The following is a 6,116-nucleotide window of genomic DNA, read 5'->3' as shown; positions in this document are numbered from 1 at the left end:
AAAGATATATTGAACAATATATTGCAGATACCGTTTTCAAAGATATTTGTGAATCACTAACTCATGTTGCATAGGTGGAAGAAGTAAATTACCATGTTCATAATAGGTTATTTAACCATCTTGGCTAGTTGTGCATACCGCAGGGAGAAAGAATGCATGTGATTAGGGGAACACTTTTTTCTCATGTTTCAGGGCATGTTAGAGTAGGCAAGACAATGGCACAACTACAAAGTTTTTTCTATTTTCCGCAGATGAATGAAACAATTCACAGGTTCAAAATGCGCCATGATAAGCATCGAAAGGGTCATCACTTTTAGGTTGGTGATCAAGTATGGATTTACATTAGAAGGGTAAGGATGAAAAGTGAAGATAAAAGGAAGTTCCGCACTTCCATGCATGGAGATGTCAAGTATCATCGAGTGAGACTCAAAGGCATGAATCCAGGCAAAGTAAGGTGGATGGAGATCAAAAGGGTGAGGGAGTTGTAGCCTCACCTTACGCCAACTTAAAACCAAAATTTTAGTGGTCCAAAAGCTTCCAGTGGAGAGGAATGATCCATGAGGATTCTCTAGTTTCTACAAATCCAAAGGTTTTAGTTGTTGTCAGAAGGAATTCCAAGCAATAGGACCCATCGTTCTGAAACTGACACTTCTTTCGATTTCTCATTTGGTCTCCAGATGATGAAGGAATCATCCGTCAAAGTTTAGGTGCTGAAGGGGGCCTTGCTGGCCATGTGGCATTTTTTCAGTTCAATGTGACACAAACTTCATCTCCAGGTTCATTTTTCAGTTGCAGGTGAATGGTGGAAAATTTAAGTTTTGGGTGCATTAATGATTTGGGCACATTTGAATTTGGTGAAAAAATATTATAAGCATATGGTCTAGAAAACATTGTAATAAGTTACATGGTTGGGAACTGTGGCACAAAATATGGTGCACATTTTATTAAACCTAATATGAAAACCTATGGTGAGCGCATATATTCAAAACCTATGGTATGAAACTTAAGGGGCATATATATATAACCATGGTGTTAACAAAACCTAGCGCAAAAGTGAAATGTCAAATGTTTGAGCGGATGTTACAAAACCTACGACATAAACTATATTATAATGCAATTTCAATGAAGTCACATTGTGTATATGGTTTCAAAATGGCGGAGATACAACAAAGTTAAAACAGTTCATGGCGGTTCAAAGTCCGAGGGCAGTTGGAAGCCAGTTGGCACGGAGGTGGCAGGGTACCGAGTCAGCACCGTCGGAGCCACAAGTTCGGAGGTGGCACAATCCAACTTGAAACCACCGGAGGGATTGCCCGCCATGCTAAACAGGGGTTGCCAGCAGGTAGGCCGCCACGGTTGCACTAGAACTCACCAATAGACCACATCACCGCCATAACAAAAATTCAGATATGGTTTGTTTTTTGATATTATAAATTTGCGGTCCAATGTAATGTTCGAAAGCTTTATAACCTGCGCCAAAAAAATTAATGGGGCCCTATCATAAAAAACCATATGGAAAATAAAAAGCGCTAGAACTTTGGATAAGTGGGTTTGTTTAAAACAGTAAACTAAATGTATTGTGGTGCTAAAACCTTATTTCACCGTAAACTAGGTTGTTCACCTAATCTAACAAACTTGCCATGTTGAGCTCGGGAGGGTCGACCCTCGACCTTGCCCAAGGAATTATAAAATATATGCCATTGTACTAGTGCTGGAGGAGATGAATAATGAATTGCAGAATAGGAATGTTAGTCTTGATAGTTTTCCTTCATGTAAATGCAACTTGGCCATCCTTGAGCCAAATTGAGCACAAAGACGAGCATTGGAAAGCTTAGACTGAGGGATTTCTTTCTACAGTAACCAGCAGTGCCTAAGAGCACAAATCGGTTGGCGAAATTTGATGTGAGGAAAATCTTTGGATCATCCCTAATAAAAATAGATGCCCACTTGGAAGTAGACCTAGAGATGTAGTCCAGGAGGGACGAACTTCGTCATCAATTTAGTGAGTTTGCTTCTTATTTTTCTGCTATCATATTATTTGCTGCTCTCAATTTTATGTTTATGGCTTATTAATAATAAATTTCCCTCTTTCATTCACACTTAAACAACCTTAGTTAATGTTGACAAAGTTGCACAAATAATCAATCTTGTAATATTTTCAGATTAAATGTACAGATCAATTTCTTCTTGATTCTGTAAAAGTTTATCAATACAACAAAATGCCAATTTGCTGCGGAAAGCCCGGGTTAGGCCATTAAATTTATTCTTCCCCATGCATTTTTAAATCACAAATAATATATACACAAATACCAGGAGAACAATTATGCTCTAGATATGGATATATGTATGTGTTGATGGTGCAGGACCTACCAAAATTCAGGGGATCTCCCCCTATGAAGTCCCAACTAGACCTCACACTATTTGGTGTAGGAGGTCCATCTGGTACGATGGCCCAATTTCCATTATCTTAGAGATTTTCCTTAGCTCTTGCTATTCAAAGCGAGGTGAGTATGCTTGGTGAGTGCATAATGTAACTTTGTGTCTGGGTTCTCTTACTGTGAGGGAGAGGTGTTACAGATCCATTTGGACACATCACTCCCATCATCTAGATCAATGTTTTAGGGCTCATCAAACCCTAATATCAGTTGCTACATGCCCTAAACAAGTCAACCCTTTGAATGCCTCCTTCCCAAACAGTTTCATGACTTGAAGACATCCTAAAGTGATCTCTAAAGGGACCAGCTCAGGTAGGCCCATGTTAGGGTGTGCTGCAGAGCAGTTGAGTCCATGCCAGGGTGCTTTGTAGAGAACTTAGGCCCTCTTTCACCTGTGTTGGGAGAGATTGAGAGAAATTCACATAGGGTTTGGGTAATATTCTTATCTCTTGGAGTCTTCTAGAAGTTTCCCTCACTTATCAACTCCTATGAGCTCGAAAATGGATGAGGAATGAGTTAAGATGCATTCTATCCTCTCATCCCTTCCTCCATGGAACTAATTCTAAGTATGGAAGGCCATTTAATACCCCCATTTATGACATAACCTCCTTCATCTTCCTATAAATTGAGCACTCATCTAAGTGATTAGGGGCTGAAATATGTTGAATTGTAAGGAGATAATGTTGCTATGAGAATTGACTTTGAGACAAGTATTGTTATGCTACAAGTTTGTCATGATTTTGATGTGACATGGATGGGTTCCAAGCTAGAGGAATGACTTCGAATCAGACTTGATGGTTGTAATTCCTTCTCCTGTTCAATAAAGTATTTGAACCTTTTTCCCATATGTTTATCTTGTTATATGATGCTTATATGTGTGAATGTATCTAATTCCATTTACTTGTATTCAATAGATCTTTTTCTTTGATCGGTTCTTTGTCTTCTGTTGATGTTTATAGGTACTTCTCAAGCGTGTTAAGTACGGGAAGGAGCAACAGGATCGATGCAAAGGAGATAAGAGGAAAGCGGAACTACAAGTAGGTCTTCTCATCCTCTTTGTCTTATCTATTGCTTATAGGAAAAGGCTAAAGTGCTTTAAACTGTTGTTCTAGATATGGCTACTTATCCAGGGAATTAGTATTTATCTGTAGATACCAAATTCTCCAAAATAGAATGGTGACTGTTAGACTCCATCTTGCTAGTCTGTTGTCTTGGAAAAGAGGAGTGCAACAAAATGTGCTTTAAAAGTTGTTTTGAAGATGATACAGAAAAAGACTCTGGTCAAGTAGTGAAGATTATGGAAGTGTAACACCAGATGTTTTCAACTATACAGCTCGTTCTCAAGAAATGAAGAAAAAGATGCAGGAAATGCTCTCTGAGATTAACAGAACTGGACTAATGATACTGAAAGGCCTTATCAATATGTTTCTGTGAATCAGTTTGCAGAGAAATTCCAAGAGTTTTACATAGGAAAAGAACTTGTCGATGAGCTTTCAACGCCTTATGATAAGTCTGCAAGTCATAAAGCTGCACTATCCTACATTAGATATTCGAAAAACAAGTTTGAGCTATTAAAAGCATGTTTTGGCCGTGAATGGCTACTTATGAAACATAACTCTTTCCTCTATATCTTCATGTTTGTACAGATGGTTTTGGTAGCCTGCATTACAATGTCAGTTTTCATCCGGACAAGAATGAAAATCGACATGGTGCATGGAAATTATTACTTGAGTGCTCTGTTCTTCTCACTTATTATCATTATGTTCAATGGCTATGCGGGAGATAACGATGACTATGGCCCGACTGCCCGTATTTTTCAAACAGAGAGACATTTGAGAAATAGAAATTATTGCACCGGATGAATTTACAATGGAGCACCCATGGAAGGATGATAAGCCAAAGCGACATTAGTTTGATCATGTTTTTTGATGGTAATGCTACCCAAGACGAAGTCTTTGAGGATACAAGGTATCTGGTACAGTCAGCAGTTGATGGATATAACGTTTGTATATTTGCATATGGGCAAACTGGATCAGGCAAAACATTCACCGTTTATGGTTCAGATCAAAATCCAGGTCTTACCCCAAGGGCTATTGGGGAGCTTTTTAAAATTCTTAGCCGAGACAGTAACAAGTTCTCCTTTTTAGTAAAGGTGTATATGGTGGAGTTATACCAGGACGCACTTGTAGATTTGCTTCTGTCAAAGAATGGAAAGAGATTGAAACTTGACATTAAGAAAGATACAAAGGGAATGGTTATGGTGGAAAATGTTACTCTTGTGACTATATCTACATTTGAAGAGCTGGAAGCTATTGTATGTGAAGGGATAGAAAGGCGACACACTTCTGGAACGCAGAAGAATGCAGAAAGTTCAAGATCACACTTAATACCTTCTATAATTATAGAGAGCACAAACCTTCAAACTCAGGTCCAAGTCAAGGGAAAGCTAAGCTTTGTTGATCTTGCGGGCTCTGAGAGGGTGAAGAAATCAGGATCAACAGGTAACCAATTGAAAGAGGCTCAAAGTATCAACCGGTCTCTTTCAGCCTTGGGGGATGTTATTAGTGCACTGGCTTTTGAAGGGCAGCATATACCCTACAGAAATCACAAGCTCACGATGCTTATGAGTGATCCACTTGGTGGCAATGCCAAAACACTGATGTTTGTAAATATAGCCCCAGCAGAATCCAATTTGGATGAGACCCATAATTCTCTTTCATATGCTACCCGAGTTCGCTCAATTGTAAATGATGCAATGTACTCAGGATCAATGGAAATAGAGCCATGTAGATTTGAGGAACCTAGAAAGTATGTGTATGAAAACCCAACTTTTTGGAGAGGGAGCCTTCTAGTGATAATAGATATCTACTTTGAATTTCTGAATAATCTAGATGCGGTTAATTTGGCACAATACCTGAAGGTTGTTTTGAGATTGATTGATGTCTTGTGTCATTGCGTTGCTGCTAGTAAGCATTGTGTACATGTTGTCAACAGACATCTCTGGAACTACGTTGGTTGATTGTAAAGGGACTATGTTGGTTTCTTTTGACTATTTGAAATTACAATTCCATGCGCGCAAATATGGGGACGAGAAAGTTACATTCCGGCTTCGCAACAACTAAAGGCACAGATCACTTGAAATTCTCTCTCTCTGTATGTGACTCTGTCGATGGTTATGGATTCATAGTGGATCCTGTTTAAATAGAACGAACTCGATGTTTCTCTGAGTCGAGACAAGGTCACACGCCCCTTCAAAGAAGAAGGCATTCGAGCATGGAGAAGTCCTCTAGACGGGGTCATTATCTTTCAGAAGCTGATTCTTAAGTTTCAGTTCTGGATGAGGAAGCGAGTTGGATTTAATTCTGGCTTACATTGGAAGGTTTCCAAAGGTATGCAGATGACTTTAAGGAGCAGTTGTTTGATTTTCATAAGACTAAAAACAGATTTAATTGGTATGGTGAATGGCGAATCCAAGTCAAAGTATCATCTGCCGAAAGTGAATGTTGGCGCGTAGTTGTCATTTTGCTGGCATGAGGAGAATCTTGTTATGCCAGATTTGCTGGTATTAAAAATATATTGAGCTATGTTTATTAAAATTGGTTTTTATTTCAAATGGCAAATATAATATGGCAGTCAAGGTCAAAGGCCAAAATTAGAAAGAAGACATCGACCACAACAGAA

The 6,116-nt window shown here is 38.9% G+C and overlaps 1 pseudogene; it reads left to right on the top strand.

Moving 5' to 3' along the window:
- The first annotated feature begins 4,353 nt into the window (after nucleotides 1–4,353).
- Nucleotides 4,354–5,454, top strand: LOC149196450 (kinesin-like protein KIN-14I pseudogene; annotated as a pseudogene).
- Nucleotides 5,455–6,116: the final 662 nt, after the last annotated feature.

This window comes from Pinus tabuliformis, chromosome 2_2 (assembly GCF_031772625.1).
Source record: "Pinus tabuliformis cultivar Carrire ecotype Pingquan chromosome 2_2, CPIR1, whole genome shotgun sequence".
In the NCBI taxonomy this organism is placed as follows: Eukaryota; Viridiplantae; Streptophyta; class Pinopsida; order Pinales; family Pinaceae; genus Pinus; species Pinus tabuliformis.
The sequence above is the reverse complement of the archived record's forward strand: the minus strand, read 5'-3'. Positions and strand labels throughout refer to the sequence as shown.